A 14,393-nucleotide genomic window follows, 5' to 3' on the forward strand; every position below is an offset into this window, starting at 1 on the left:
TGAGAGAGGGATAACGTTGGAGAGGAGGGGTGGGAGGCTTCTGGGACACTGGTGATGTTCTACGTCTGCACCTGTGTGAGATTCCAGGGGTGGGAAAATTTTTAATGAAAATTAATTGGGCTGGACACTGTGACCCATGTACTTTTATGTGTGCGTCATACAGTAATAAAAAGTAAAAATAGAAATGAAATAAAATGAGAGTTTTGAAAAAAGTAATTATTAAAATGATAGTGATGTGACACCAGAATCCAAGGTGGGGTGGTAAGGTGATGGAATTATCAAGCAACACATAGATAGTTTCAAGAATCATTAGAGGGAAAAAAAAAAATCATTAGAGGGCTGAAACGTAATGGAATAGCAATCAATCAGGGTACAACCACATTTTACTTTGCAATCAATATATTCCTGTCCAATTATATGTGTATGCATTTATGCATGTAATTTTGTGGTGGATAGTTCTCATTAATAGGAATCTTATACCCCATTTGAAATTAAATCACCACTGTCTAATTTTTCTTATTTAAAAGCAAATCCAAATTTCCATATATACAATTTGTTGAAATTGAGTGTATCCAAATTGGCAGAAAGGAATGAAATCATATAGCCATATGTGACTTTTAAGAAAAAGACTAGTCAATTCAACCAGAAATAATTTGATTGCTAATTATGTGGCCAATTCAATACTAGTTATCACTGAGGATAAAAAAGAAGTAAAAGATTTTGTTTCTGTTAAGGACTAGTAATCTAGTTGGGGAGAGAAGACTAATAAATGTGAGTGGTACAAATGCTACATTGTTTGTTCAATGCTGTCTCTAAGTGGTCATATGAATGTAATAGTATGAACACATGGTATCTTAAATAGAGTAGGAGTTTGACTTTCTCTTTTCATAAAAAATGGTGAAATGAGAACTACTATATTGATTGAAATTTGTATAGACTATAAACTGAAAACTCATTTCATAGGAATTATCTGATGGAGATCAAATTAGATGTCATTTTATTAAACAGGTTCATTAAAATTTTCTAAGAAATTCTTTACACCAATAAAATATGCAGTTTTTTTTTTACTAATCCATAACATTCTGTGAAAGCTCTAGAACATTTTAAAAAGGGGAAGGGGAGGAAATAAGGAGATCTCTCATGTTGAATGCCAGTACCACTGGAACTCAATTACCAACGTGGTATGTGGGAAGACATAGGTCAAGTCCAAGTGCTAAAAGCAATTCTGAGGTCAGAGTGCACAACAAACTACATTAGAATTGGGAACATGACTTAGTAGGAAATGGCAAAACAAATAAGCAGAGTCTAGGTCTCTGTCTACACAGTAGTAAAAACTCCCATGTTGAAAAGGAAAAAATAGTCTAGTAGAATGAGCAATAGCTCATCTGAATGTCCACATTTCAGCCTTGTTTCCAACCACATCTGTGAATGAATCAGAAGTTTCCCTCAGTCGAGTTGACTTCTGGCTGAGTACAATAGGCTGAATAAGGGTCCCCCCAAAATACCTCTGTCCTAATCCCAGGAGCCTGTGCCTGTTACTTTATATGGCAAAAGGGACTTTGCAGATGTAATTAACATAAGGTTTTTGATATGGGGATACTCAGGGGCTCAATGTAATCCCAGTGGTCCTTATAAGAGGGAGGTGGGAAGGTCAAAAGAGGAATTAGAAGATATATGACCATGGAAGCAAAAAGTTGAGCAATAAAAGGAATGGATTGTGCATGGACCAGGGAAGGCAGGCAGACTCCAGGGGCTGGAAAAGACAAGGACGTGGATTCTACCCCGGACCCTTGAGACAGACCCAGCCCTGTGGACACCTGGATTTTAGCCCAGTGAAGCTTATTTCAGACATCTGGTCTCCTGAACATGAGGGAGTAGATTGGTGTTGTTTTACACCACTACCTTTGTGGTAATTTTTTATGGCAGCATTAGGAAGCTAATACACCGTGTAAGATAATCAGTCTACTTAGACTTGATTTTCTCCAGGACGCCTGTCATGTCAGGCACTGGTTAGGAGCATAGCTTTTTTAGAGTAACAGGTAGTTCACTGAGAAGCAGGGTCTCCTTTCAGGGTATTTCTTATGCCACTTTCTTGAGTTTTTTTCACTGTTTTTGTAGCTTTAGAAGTTCTAAGCTTGAATTTTAAATCCACGATGAAGCCCTTGGTTTTATCAGCTCTGAATTATTGCAGGAAGCCAGTCCCTGAGCTAGTTTCCTGAAATTCATATCTATCAAGGCCATGGCCCACCTCCAGAATGCATGGAGACTGGTACCCAAACTCCAGGAAAAAAGAAACTAGCCACATGGCTAAAGGAAGATTGTTATAGCACACCTAAAACTAATATAATATTGTATGTCAACTATATTTCAATTAAAAAAAAGAAAGATTGTTACACTTGGAAAATCATAGATGATTAAGACATCAGCTCTAAACTGTACGTTTTAATGTGTTTCTATAGGGATTTTTTGACTCAAATGTCCTTTTAGTAAGTAATTTGTTCCCTGTCTCCACAGCAGCAACAAAAATGTGAAAAGGATACTTTTAAAGAAAAGACTTGGAGCTTCCCTGGTGGCACAGTGGTTGAGAGTCCGCCTGCCCATGCAGGGGACACGGGTTCGTGCCCCCGTCCGGGAGGATCCCACGTGCCGCGGAGCGGCTGGGCCCGTGAGCCATGGCCGCTGGGCCTGTGCGTCCGGAGCCTGTGCTCCGCAACGGGAGAGGCCACAGCAGTGAGAGGTCCACATACCACACACACAAAAAGAAAAGAAAGGGCTTATCCATTAACATATTTTTCTCCCTTACTGGATCATCAGCTCCTTGAGGATAGAGTCCATGAATTATTACTCTTTGGTTCCACGACAACTAGTTGAGTGCCTGCTCAATAGTAGCTGATGAGACTTTTTTTTTTTTTTTTTTTCCAAAAAGGAGGTGAAGAAGGAAGAAGGAAGAAAGGAGAAAAAGAAACTCTTTTAAAAAATATTTTTCTTGAAATCATGAATTGGGGAACCAGAGTGGATTTCATCAGTCAGGAGCTACAAATTTAAAAAATTCATTTATAAAAATATTGGTTTACTTTTTCACTAGTATCAGCCTACCAAGTAAGCTTACTACTGAGCCTAGATTGGAGAACAAACATTAGGTACAATGGTTTGTGTATTGAAAAGTGATAGAAAATGCTAATGTTGGTGAATGAAATTTCGAATGGAATTTGCAATGAATATTTGGGGTATTTTCATACTAAGTAACTAGCTCCACGTTGTTTTGGTGACTTTTGTTGTAAAATTGAGCTAACTGTAGCAGAACCTTAGGGAAGATTTCAAACATTGTACGACCGTGAAAATATTGGCATAAGAAAGACACTTGTCAACTCTTCTAGAAACTTAAGTAGAATGATAAGAAGTTAATACGTTAAAAGAAAAAGATTCGTGCTTAAATAGGAAGGATTCAATATATATTTGTTGCTTGATCAAATCTTTAGTAATGATGGCCCTAAGAAGAGAAGCAGTTTAATGTGGAGACAGGAAGTACTTGAGTTACTTGTGGGATTGATGCAAAAACAAACGCTTACCAAATGTTGTAAGCTTTATTCAACTCTTCTAGGTTTATCATTTCTTTTTTAAAAAATTAATTTATTTATTTATTTTTGGCTGCATTGGGTCTTAGTTGCTGCATGCGGGCTTTCTCTAGTTACGGCGAGCGGGGGCTACTCTTTGTTGTGGTGCACGGGCTTCTCATTGCGGTGGCTTCTCTTGTTGCAGAGCACGGGCTCCAGGCACACGGGCTTCAGTAGTTGTGGCACATGGGCTCAGCAGTTGTGGCTTGTGGGCTCTAGAGCGCAAGCTCAGTAGTTGTGGCGCACGGGCTTGGTTGCTCCATGGCATGTGGGATCTTCCCGGACCAGGGATCAAACCTGTGTCCCCTGCATCGGCAGACGGATTCTTAACCGCTGCGCCACCAGGGAAGCCCCTAGTCTTATCATTTCTTAAGTGTGTTAGATTTTGCAGTATCCAGGCAAGGATGACAACCCATATTGACAAAGAGGGTCTACATGATTTGTGTATGATTTGTACAAGGTGTGGCATTGGACCAGCCTTGTGCTGGGCCCCACCAGGAAGGGGACCCTGCATGCTCCACAGCGAAGGCACCTTCCCAGCAGAGAAACAGTGGGAAGTCAGGAAACATGGATTCGAGTCCAACTATGACCTTGCGAAAGTGACTTATTATCCTCAGACTTCGGTTTCCTCTTTTGGAACATGAGGGGGTTAAATTAGAGCACTGCCAAAGTCCCTTCCTTTTCTGAAATCCTATAACTTTATACTTGGCCTAGAGAACAGCGCTATCCACTAAAAAGGAATTTTGTCCTCTGTCAGGTTCTTCTTCCCTAAATATTTCAGGTCTTGACTTGTACACAATAGGGAGCAAGGGGCACCTCCTTTTGATCCTGCGGTTAAAAATATTTAGTTCTTTGGTGTTGGAAACATTTTCTTCAACTAAATATTGTAACCTTGACAGAGCTGGATTTGTACTTAACTATAAACACATACTATTGGCAAGACCTCATGAAATAATTGACTTACAGTGACCTTGGGGCTGGCGGCATAACAGCTCAAGTTTCTCATTATTATTCTGTGCCAGATAAGATAATTTTCCTCCCATTCAGCTGATTTTCAGCCTTTGTTTGTTGGGAGGTGGGTAGTGAGAGCTTTAAAATGCTCAACATCATATGTTGTGATATGAATTTCAGCAGTCTATTTTGGGGAGCTATTTTTAATCTCTTAATACATGATTAATGTGACCACTTTCTCCTTATCACTCTCTGATTTAATTAACAACTGGTGTGATTACTGTTTCTGGTTGTGATGCCAGACTATTAAGGTTTTGAATCATGAACTCAGCCATGTTGGTTAAAAAGCCAACAAAACTGTTTTTGATGGGACAAGAGTGTCTCTGTGGGCTAGTGAGTTTTGTAAAATCTGTTTGCAAGACCACATAAGGGATTGATTATAAAATAAGTTTAAGTGGTCCTGCCATTCAATTGGAAAGGACTATAACAAAAGTGAACTGCATTGCTCCATAAAACCTCACGTATAAGCTTAATGAGCATTTCTATTGTATAGAACAAGACTTGGAAAGATTACTGTTCAGCCTAGGTTATTCTCTTTCTTTGTATTATTCCTTTTCATATCAATTATATAACTGAGGAAGAAAGATGCTGGCTGCACCTCTAATATTTGACTGCTCCAATAAAGACTATTTGTTCCTCCTAAATTAGAATCTGGTTAAATGGTGAGCAGTAGCCTTGGGGATAGGATCTTGATTTACCCAAACTGATAAAAATGTGTTTCGAGACATCTGGGAACCACATGGCAAAATAAGACCTTTTGATCAATCTTCAGGAAGTAGATATTAACCGGAACTTATCATCTTTTCTTACTCCTGCCCACTTTATTATTCTCATCACAAATTTAAAACAATACATCAACCAAAAATGTTTAATCCCCTTATTATTTACCCCAAATAACCAAAAGTATGAATTTCCAGTGAATCAAAGTTGCAGGACCTTGAAAGAGAAAATGGGTGAGAATAAATGAATGGAAAGAGCTTAGTACAAGGGCTGATACATTTTAGATGCTCAGTGAAAATGATAACTATTATTAACAGCATAACATCTTTAACTTTGCCATTTGTCTTTTTGTTAATTTATTTCAGAGCAATCATGCACCAGTCTTGTCGTCTGTCTTCTTCTTGCTGCTGAGGGATCTGATGCCTAAATTCACAGTGGCAAAATTCCTCTACAATTAATTAACACATCCCATAGAGTAAGTTATTATGGAATTTAAACTGCATGTCTAAAAATTGTATTATTACATTTATAAATTAAAAATCAGTTTTGAGGGCTTCCCTGGTGGCACAGTGGTTGGGAGTCCGCCTGCCAGTGCAGGGGTCACGGGTTCGTGTCCCGGTCCGGGAAGAGTCCACATGCCGCGGAGCGGCTGGGCCCGTGAGCCATGGCCGCTGAGCCTGCGCGTCCGGAGCCTGTGCTCCGCAACGGGAATCAGTTTTGAAAGGGGGTTCAAAATGGAGTCATTTATGGAGTCAAGAGGTATATACTTTTACTCCAAAAGACATTGGCTTGTGGATAATGTTATTTATCTTATAAAAGAAACTGTGTACTAATAAAAAATCCAGAAGCTTCAGGAAGCTACTTGGAAGTTGATAATTTGAGCTTTGAGGGAATTTTAATCGAGACTCAATAATAAACTTGATTTGATAGCTTAAGAAACTTAGTCCTCTGCCTTAATTTCTTCATCTATAAAATGAGAATTATGATGTAACAGAGGATTCATATTTTATACAATTATGGTAGAAGTGTACATCCCTAGAAGAATTACCCCGAAATAAGGTACATTCCCTTCTTAGCGTAACGGTGTAAAGTCACTTCTGACCAGGAAGATGGGTGAGATGGATTGTCCTGTTGCATGTATTTCTGTGATTTTGTGATTCTATGACTGCCCCGGATGGGGTAATGCCACTAGTTCTGAGTAGCTGAAGTGGAGGTGGCATAAAAAGAAGGGATCATGGTTATGGGAGAAAAATAATCTGAACCTCCACTTTACCTTCCCAGCCGATAAAATTTGCTTCTATTCAAATTTGAAAGAGTACATATTTCAAAAACATTTACTGGCTGATTACAGAGCTGTGACAGTAAGGATACCAAATCAAATTGGATAAATGTTGCCAGGTACATAGAAGGCCCTCAGTCAATGTTTGTAAAATTAAACCTGAATATAAATGATTGCAAGGCATTTTGGAAATTAAAAAAATCCTTGAAATAGTAGATATCAAAAATACGAGCCAACTATTATTCAGAAAAAATTAAAGATTAAAGATGAAATGATTAGATTCCTAATCAATGATTCATCTCATAGGGATTTTCTGAGAAATGTTTAATTGATAAATATAACGACTTTGGATTTTTAAATGATCTTTTGAATGCATTTTTAGCTTGTTTTATGAGTTTGCACATTTCGGGTCTTTATCATCATATATTTATCGGATGACTACCTGATGTCAGGTACTATTCTAAGCCCTGGGGAAGCAGAAGTGAACAAACAGGAGAAAAATCATACCTTCATGAAACTTCCTTTAGAGCAGGGGAAACAAACAAGTATGAAAAAGACATAGCATCTCAAATGTAATGTTATATAGAGACAAGCAAAACAGGGAAGGAGGGGAGGAGAACGCTCAGAGCAATGTGTTTTCATTATAAACAGAGCGGTCAGGAAAGCCTTGCTGAGAAGATGCTTCCGAGCAAAGATGAGATTCTGGAGGCAGGTGTGAGCCCCGGGGGATCCTGGGGGACCAGCATCCCAGGTAGAGCGAGGAGCACCGCCTGTGGAGGCGCCACGCCCTGGCTGTTGGAGGATAACAAGGACGTCACCGTGGCCGGAGTGGAGTGAGTGAGGGTGACAGTCAAGGCACTTAGATGTCGGGGGGTGGGGGGAGGCGTGCGTGCTGCTGTGGAATCAGATCACACAGAGCCTCTCGGTCAATATAAGAATTTATGCTTTGAGTCTGAGATGGGTGACCATTCACGTTATAGACGTAAAACAAAGTTGATCATTTTCACCTTTTTTAAGTATACAGTGCGGCGGCATTAAAGTATATTCACATGATCACCACAATTTCCCCAGAAGGGTTACCTGGGGATGACAGGTGAGGCTGCTAATTTTTCACTGTGTGTGAGTCCAGTGTGAAATATGCAACATGAAATCGATAATGTCACTCACTCAAAATGCATCCAAGCTCCAGCTCTGGGCATGAAGCAGCCTAGCATCTGGGCAGCTAACCTTCTCTGGCTTGACTTATGGAGGTAATGGGCTTCATAGGGTAGCACAGGTCTGCTGGTGATGAATATATCTGTGCCTGTTAGATGAATAGCATCTCGTTCTTGTGTGATGGTACACGAAAAAAACAAATGATAGCGATGGAGACAAATTTGATTAATTCTAGCAAATTAGTCAAACCCAAGGAAGGTGTCATGGGAACCTCTGATCTAGAGCCAATGGGACAGAAGCAAAGGTGAACTGGAGATTGGCATCTGAAGTGGGTGTGCTGGGGGGGCAGCCCGCCTTGTAGGACTGAGCCTTTTACCTGTGGGATCTGACGCTATCTCCAGGTTAGATAGTGTCAGAAAGGTGTTGAATCATAGGGCACCCAGCTGCTGTCAGAAAATTGCTTGATGGTATGGAAAAGCCTCCACACGCTGTAATTGGTGATCAGAATTTTAGTAGTCTATTGACGGTGTTCAATAGATAGACTGCTGATCAATTATTCTCTTTGGAATCAATTTCTCGTGCTTTGATTTCAATGATCCTCCACTTGTGTTCCTTCTCTTACCATTCTATCAATCTCTTCTTAGTCTGCCTTAATGTGGACTCTTGTTTTACTCACTCCTTAAAGTAAGCATGCCTAAATTTCTGTGCTCAGCTCTCTCCCTGGTTTCCACTGCATGCTCTCAGATGGTGACCGTATTCATTTCCAAGGCTTAAACTTCAAATCGATTCCTAAATTGACTCCTGAATTCCATGAATTATTTCCAACAATCTTGTCGATATTTGAGCTATGATGTAATAGCACCACGATGCTGAGTAACCCAGAGAAAGTCACACCTCTGACACAACCGCTCTGCTTTTGTGATATAAAAGAGTTTAGCTTTCTGGTTTCACATTGTCAGTCAAGGTTCTTGGTGGGAGAAGGAAATCTGAGCAGAGAGCGAATGATCATAGGCTATCTGTGAGTTTTAGAATTGTTAGCAAGGCTGGGGAGGCAGACTTAAGGACTGGCATAGGACACCTCCAGGAGTTTATGTGGCTGGAATTACCAGTGCGAGTAAAGGAAAAGTTGAGCTTTGCTGACAGCCACTGCAGCCATGACCGTGGACACTGTTGTCCCCACCACCGTGACTGTGTCCCATGTGAGATGAGCTAACTCTGCCTGGTCACCCTCTTAGTATCACATGTGGGATTCAGTCTCCAATCGGCACAGCCAATGGGCTGATCCTGGGTCCCATTCCCTGTGCCCTTGGAGCAGGCAGAGGAAAGGTCTAGCTGAGCCAACACACAAAGGGGATTTCCACCCCCCAGGAATGGGGTTTGGATGTGGGACAGCAAACTCCTCTCCTGATAAGAAATGTTACTACAGATTTCTCACAGCTACCTCCAACACAAGACACTTAAAGCAGGACACTGTCTGTTACCCAGGCAACCTGTGCCTGCAACATCTACCTCATGGACTCAGGCTAAGGAATCTTGCTTCACAAGGCTTTATTTTAATAGTTGTTTGGTTTTATTCAGTAATTGCATTGGTCAGATTGTTAAATTTTGATCACTTCTTTCTTTTCTTTTCCAGTCCTGGCACATAGGTTTTGTTAGGAAGTGATTAATGAAGGAATGATTTAGGGACCTAAGGCAACACGAAGCGAGTCTCAAGGTAGAGTTTTATTGATCCAGGGCAAAATAATCTTGGCTTGAATTCTTGCTCTTTGATGTGATTTTCATGATGGTTTCTCCCTTGTAATTTTCAACGAGCTTCAGTTACCAAGCAATGCTTTTTCAACCCCTGAAACACAAATGACAGAGAGCAGACCGTGGTGATTCAGGGCTTACCTTCTATTAGGAAAGGAATGGCTATGCATAAATCTCATGATTAATATCTAAACCAAAATTGGTGTCTTTAGAACTGAATTGACTGACAGATATTATTGTTTTGCTTAATGCCTTTTGGTTTGTATGTTGGATAATAGAAACCAGAAAGTGTGTTTGGTAAACCCTTAGGAAGAAATTAGAGAAAAAACATGGACTTAGAATAAGGAGTCCATGTAAAGGGGTTGATGAGTGGAGAGCACTGGGGACAGTACCTTTTAACATTGTCTGAGTTTCTGCTGATTTGGAAACCTTTTATATAAAGCTGAGACTGGTCTCCTTCTTCAGTTCTTCCACAGTGCTATAAATTGTTTCAAAAGGCCATTCCAGCAGAAATCAGCATATAACAATTGACTACTCCTCTTTTTCTTTTCCTCTCAACATTATTGAAGGCCTTGTCTCTTTTGATTCTTGTCAGGCGTGGTATTTTAGAGTGCATGCAGTATATCGTTGAGCATTGTAACCTCAAGGAAAATATTTTTGGCTTGGATATGTAGCATGGTATTATTCCTTAAGGCAGAACTTTAAAGAACTTTCGGGCTCTGGGCCCGTGAGCCATGGCCGCTGAGCCTGCGCGTCCGGAGCCTGTGCTCCGCAACGGGAGAGGCCGCAACAGTGAGAGGCCCGCGTACCGCAAAAAAATAAAATAAAAATAAAGAACTTTCATACAAGAGTCTACAGCAATTGTATCTTTTTAACATCTTTATTGGAGTATAACTGTTTTACAATAGTCTGTTAGTTTTTCCTTTACAACAAAGTGAATCAGTTATACATATACATATGTTCCCATATCTCTTCCCTCTAGCATCTCCCTCTCTCCCACCCTCCCTATCCCACCCCTCTAGGTGGTCACAAAGCACCGAGCTGATCCCCCTGTGCTATGCGGCACCTTCCCACTAGCTATCTGTTTTACATTTGGTAGTGTATATATGTCCATGCCACTCTCTCACTTCGTCCCAGCTTACCCTTCCCCCTCCCCATATCCTCAAGTCCATGCTCTAGTAGGTCTGTGTTTTATTCCCATCCTGCCACTAATCTCTTCATGACATTTTTTTTTTCTTAGAGTCCATATATATCTGTTAGCATACGGTATTTGTTTTTCTCCTTCTGACTTACTTCACTCTGTATGACAGACTCCAGGTCTATCCACCTCATTACAAATAACTCAGTTTCATTTCTTTTTATGGCTGAGTAATATTCCATTGTATATATGTGCCACATCTTCTTTATCCATTCATCTGTTGATGGACACTTTTTTATAATATTTTCCCTTGCATTGTCACTTTAAGTATTTATCATTTTATAGTACATGTGTAAAGTTAAGATAGATTTTAAACATCTGAGCCTTGTATAAAATAATGATTCATTTACCTGGGTTGTATTGACTGACTATTGACAATAAATCTATTTTATACTGACTGAAATTTGTTAATCTAGCTCTGTAACATCTTGGAGCATAATTAAAATGAATATTCTCCCCATTTAAGAAAAAAAGAAAAGGAGAGCATACAGAGGCAAAGCTCTCCCTGGTCTTTTAAAAAAAATTTATTTTTGACTGCATTGAGTCTTCGTTGCTGCGCTCGGACTTTCTCTAGTTGCCGCGATCAGGGGCCATTCTTCGTTGTGGTGCATGGGCTTCTCACTGTGGTGGCTTCTCTTGTTGTGGCTCGTGGGCTCTAGAGCGCGGCCTCAGTGGTTGGGGCGCACAGGCTTAGTTGCTCCGCGGCATCTTCACGGACTACGGCTCGAACCTGTGTTCTCTGTGTTGGCAGGCAGATTCTTAACCCCTGTGCCACCAGGGAAGCCCTCCCTAGTCTTTTACTCTTTCACTATGAAGCAGATCACAACACCCTCAACACTTAGAATAATCACCATCTTTGGAAAGTATATTTAATTCAAATATTTAAACATTTTCATGTGTTGATGAGGAAACCATCCCAATACAGTAAGCCTGATTTGTACCTGTGGAAGTCTACAGACGAAGAGGAGGTGAAGGTGTGTCCTTGTTTGAAGAGACATATTTTCCTTTGCTTTTGTTGGTGAAACTCAGCATGTCCCCTGCATTCACGAAACGATAAAGGAGATAACGTGATGTTATTTGAATATCTATAAATATCCACAGAGGATAATAGACGCCTTTGCTACCTTTAAGCCCATGTGTTTCATGAATTTTCAGTGTCTGGCAGTTATCACAGATGCACTTTATGGTTTTTAAACTTAGGATCTGATTATATACTCGCTGGGCTTTTCACTGCATTACCTGTTTGAAAAAGGAAACCACCCACCATATTTAAAATTAGAACCTACCCTTACCACCTAAGCATTCCTAATCCCCTGGCCCAGCTCTGCTCTTCTTTTTTTTTTTCCTATAGCAACTTGTAGCCTTCTAAAATACTGTATGATCTAATTTTATGTGTTATTTATTGTCTATTTTCTCTCTCTGTTAAAGAGTAAGCTCTGTGAGGACAGGAGACTTTATCTGTTTGATTCATTTATGTCCTAAGAGCTCCAAACATTACTTTGCATGTTCTAGGCATGTAATTAACATCTGTTGAATGAATGAACAAACAGCATCCAGATGGCATTGAGTCCAGCCGTCACGCCTGAGACCTGTGTCTCTGATGTGTCCCCTTATTGTGCTCAATTTCTGGTCTGTGGTCCCTTCCCCCATAAAAATCTGCTTTTAGGGAACTAAAACCTGCTCATAGCAAGCCTTCAAAGATTCCTCACAGTTTAATGCACTCCTATTTCCTGCAGCAATTGCATTTTAACAAGGATCACAGTATCAAGCTACAGTCATACAATTTTTTTGAGACTTTATTTTTTTCAGAGCAGTTTTAGGTTCACAGCAAAATAGAGAGGAAGGTACAGAGATTTCCCATAGGTCTCCTCTGCCCACACATGCATAGCCTGCCTCATTATCAACATCCTTCTTCAGAGGGGTACACTTGTTACAACTGATGAACCTACATGGACACATCATAATCACCCAAAGTCCATAGTTTACATTAGTGTCCACTCTTGGTGGTGTATGTTCTATGGGTTTGGACAAATGTATAATAACATGCATCCATCATTATAGTGTCATATAGAACAGTTTCACTGTCATAAAAATCGTCTGTGCTCTACTTGTTCACTCCCCACCTTCCACAACCCCTGGCAATTACTGATCTTTTTCCTGTATCCATAGTTTTACCTTTCCCAGAACGTCATGTCCGTTGGAATCATACAGTATGTAGCCTTTTCAGATTGGCTTCTTTTATTTAGTAGTATGCATTTATCATTCTTGCATGTCTTTTCATGGCTTGATAGCTCATTTCTTTTTAGTGCTGAATAATATTCCACTATCTGGATGTACCACAGTTTATTTATTCATTCACCTACTGAAAAGCATGTTAATTGCTTCTAAATTTTGGCAACTATGAATAAAGCTGCTATAAAAATCTACATGCAGGTTTTGTGTGGACATACGTTTTCAACTTCTCTGGGTAAATACCAAAGAGCACAACTGCTGGATCATATGGTAAGAGTATATTTAGTTTTATAGGAAACTGCCAATCTGGCTTCCAAAGTGGCTGTACCATTTTGCATTCCCACTAGCAATGTATGAGAGTCCCTGTTCCTCACATCTTCACCAGCATTTAGTGTTTTAGGAATACAATTTTAATTGCAAAATTTCTACCACTTTGTGTGTGTGTGTGTGTGTGTGTGTGCATGGCTTATATAGTCTAGCAGGGGTGACTTTGGCTTGAAGAGAATTAGACTCAGTCTCTTGTATCATGACATGAGATTGCTAATGTATGCATTTGTTGTGAAGGGATATTTGTCCAAAGAGAGTTATGGCCTCTTTTTCAAGATTTTACTGAAAACTATGTGTTATGTAGAAAACAAAATAAGCATAAATCATAGTCTAATCACGTGATGCTTGGTATTTTCCTCAACTGCTCTAGAAGACCTGAACTCACCATCTTAATGTGAATTGCTTTTATTTTACTTTCTTTCTTTTTAAAATCTATAAATCATCACCATCTCATCAGCCTCAGCATCAGGTATCATCACCATCTCTATCACCATCCTCATCATCCCAAGAAGTTTGATATTACATTATTTAGAATTTCTTAACCAAATACAGTAAAACCTTGCTTATCTAAAGGTCATAACCAGAAACCACAACTCTGGAATTGAGTCAATAAATGGTCTCTAGCTGTTTTGAATCACCTAATTAAAAGTATCTTTTCAAGATCTCCCTTCCTTTCTTCTTGCCAGCTTTTACTATTCCGCTGGCTCTTGGCCTGAAGTGGAGATTCTCTGAGGCAACCTGGTTTCTTGCAGCCATTTGGCCTTGGCTGTTGAAGGGGAATTCAGCAGAACGTGGCTGGGCCAGAGCTGGGGAGGAAAGCAGGGCCTGAGGGAAACACGATATGACTAACTGTTGTTTCCTAGGCTAATCTCATTGTAAATTAAAAGTTTAGTCATTTGAGATGCCTATTCTAACTTTACACTTGATTTATTGTTTGAGTGGTCATTAGAAGTTAAATTAAAAATTTTTTTTCTGCTGATTTTAGAGGCATTTCTCCTTTGGCTTTTAATCCCTGTATTTGTACTGTTTTCCTTTTCTTTCTCTTCTTTTTTTCTTTTGCTTTTGGCCACGCCACATGGCATGTGGGATCTTAGTTTCCCAACCGGGG

The 14,393-nt window shown here is 39.9% G+C and overlaps 1 protein-coding gene across 5 annotated transcripts in view; it reads left to right on the forward strand.

Moving 5' to 3' along the window:
* COG6 (component of oligomeric golgi complex 6) overlaps positions 1–14,393 on the forward strand; it is a 336,439-nt gene that overhangs the window by 185,321 nt on the left and 136,725 nt on the right. For all 5 annotated transcript variants that reach the window (XR_010837125.1, XR_010837124.1, XR_010837126.1 and 2 more), the window contains 2 exons: positions 5,711–5,820; positions 7,276–7,457. The gene's annotated coding sequence lies outside the window, so the exon portion shown is untranslated. The remainder of the gene's footprint in view (positions 1–5,710; positions 5,821–7,275; positions 7,458–14,393) is intronic.

Source organism: Kogia breviceps, chromosome 16 (assembly GCF_026419965.1).
Source record: "Kogia breviceps isolate mKogBre1 chromosome 16, mKogBre1 haplotype 1, whole genome shotgun sequence".
Classification (NCBI taxonomy): Eukaryota; Metazoa; Chordata; class Mammalia; order Artiodactyla; family Physeteridae; genus Kogia; species Kogia breviceps.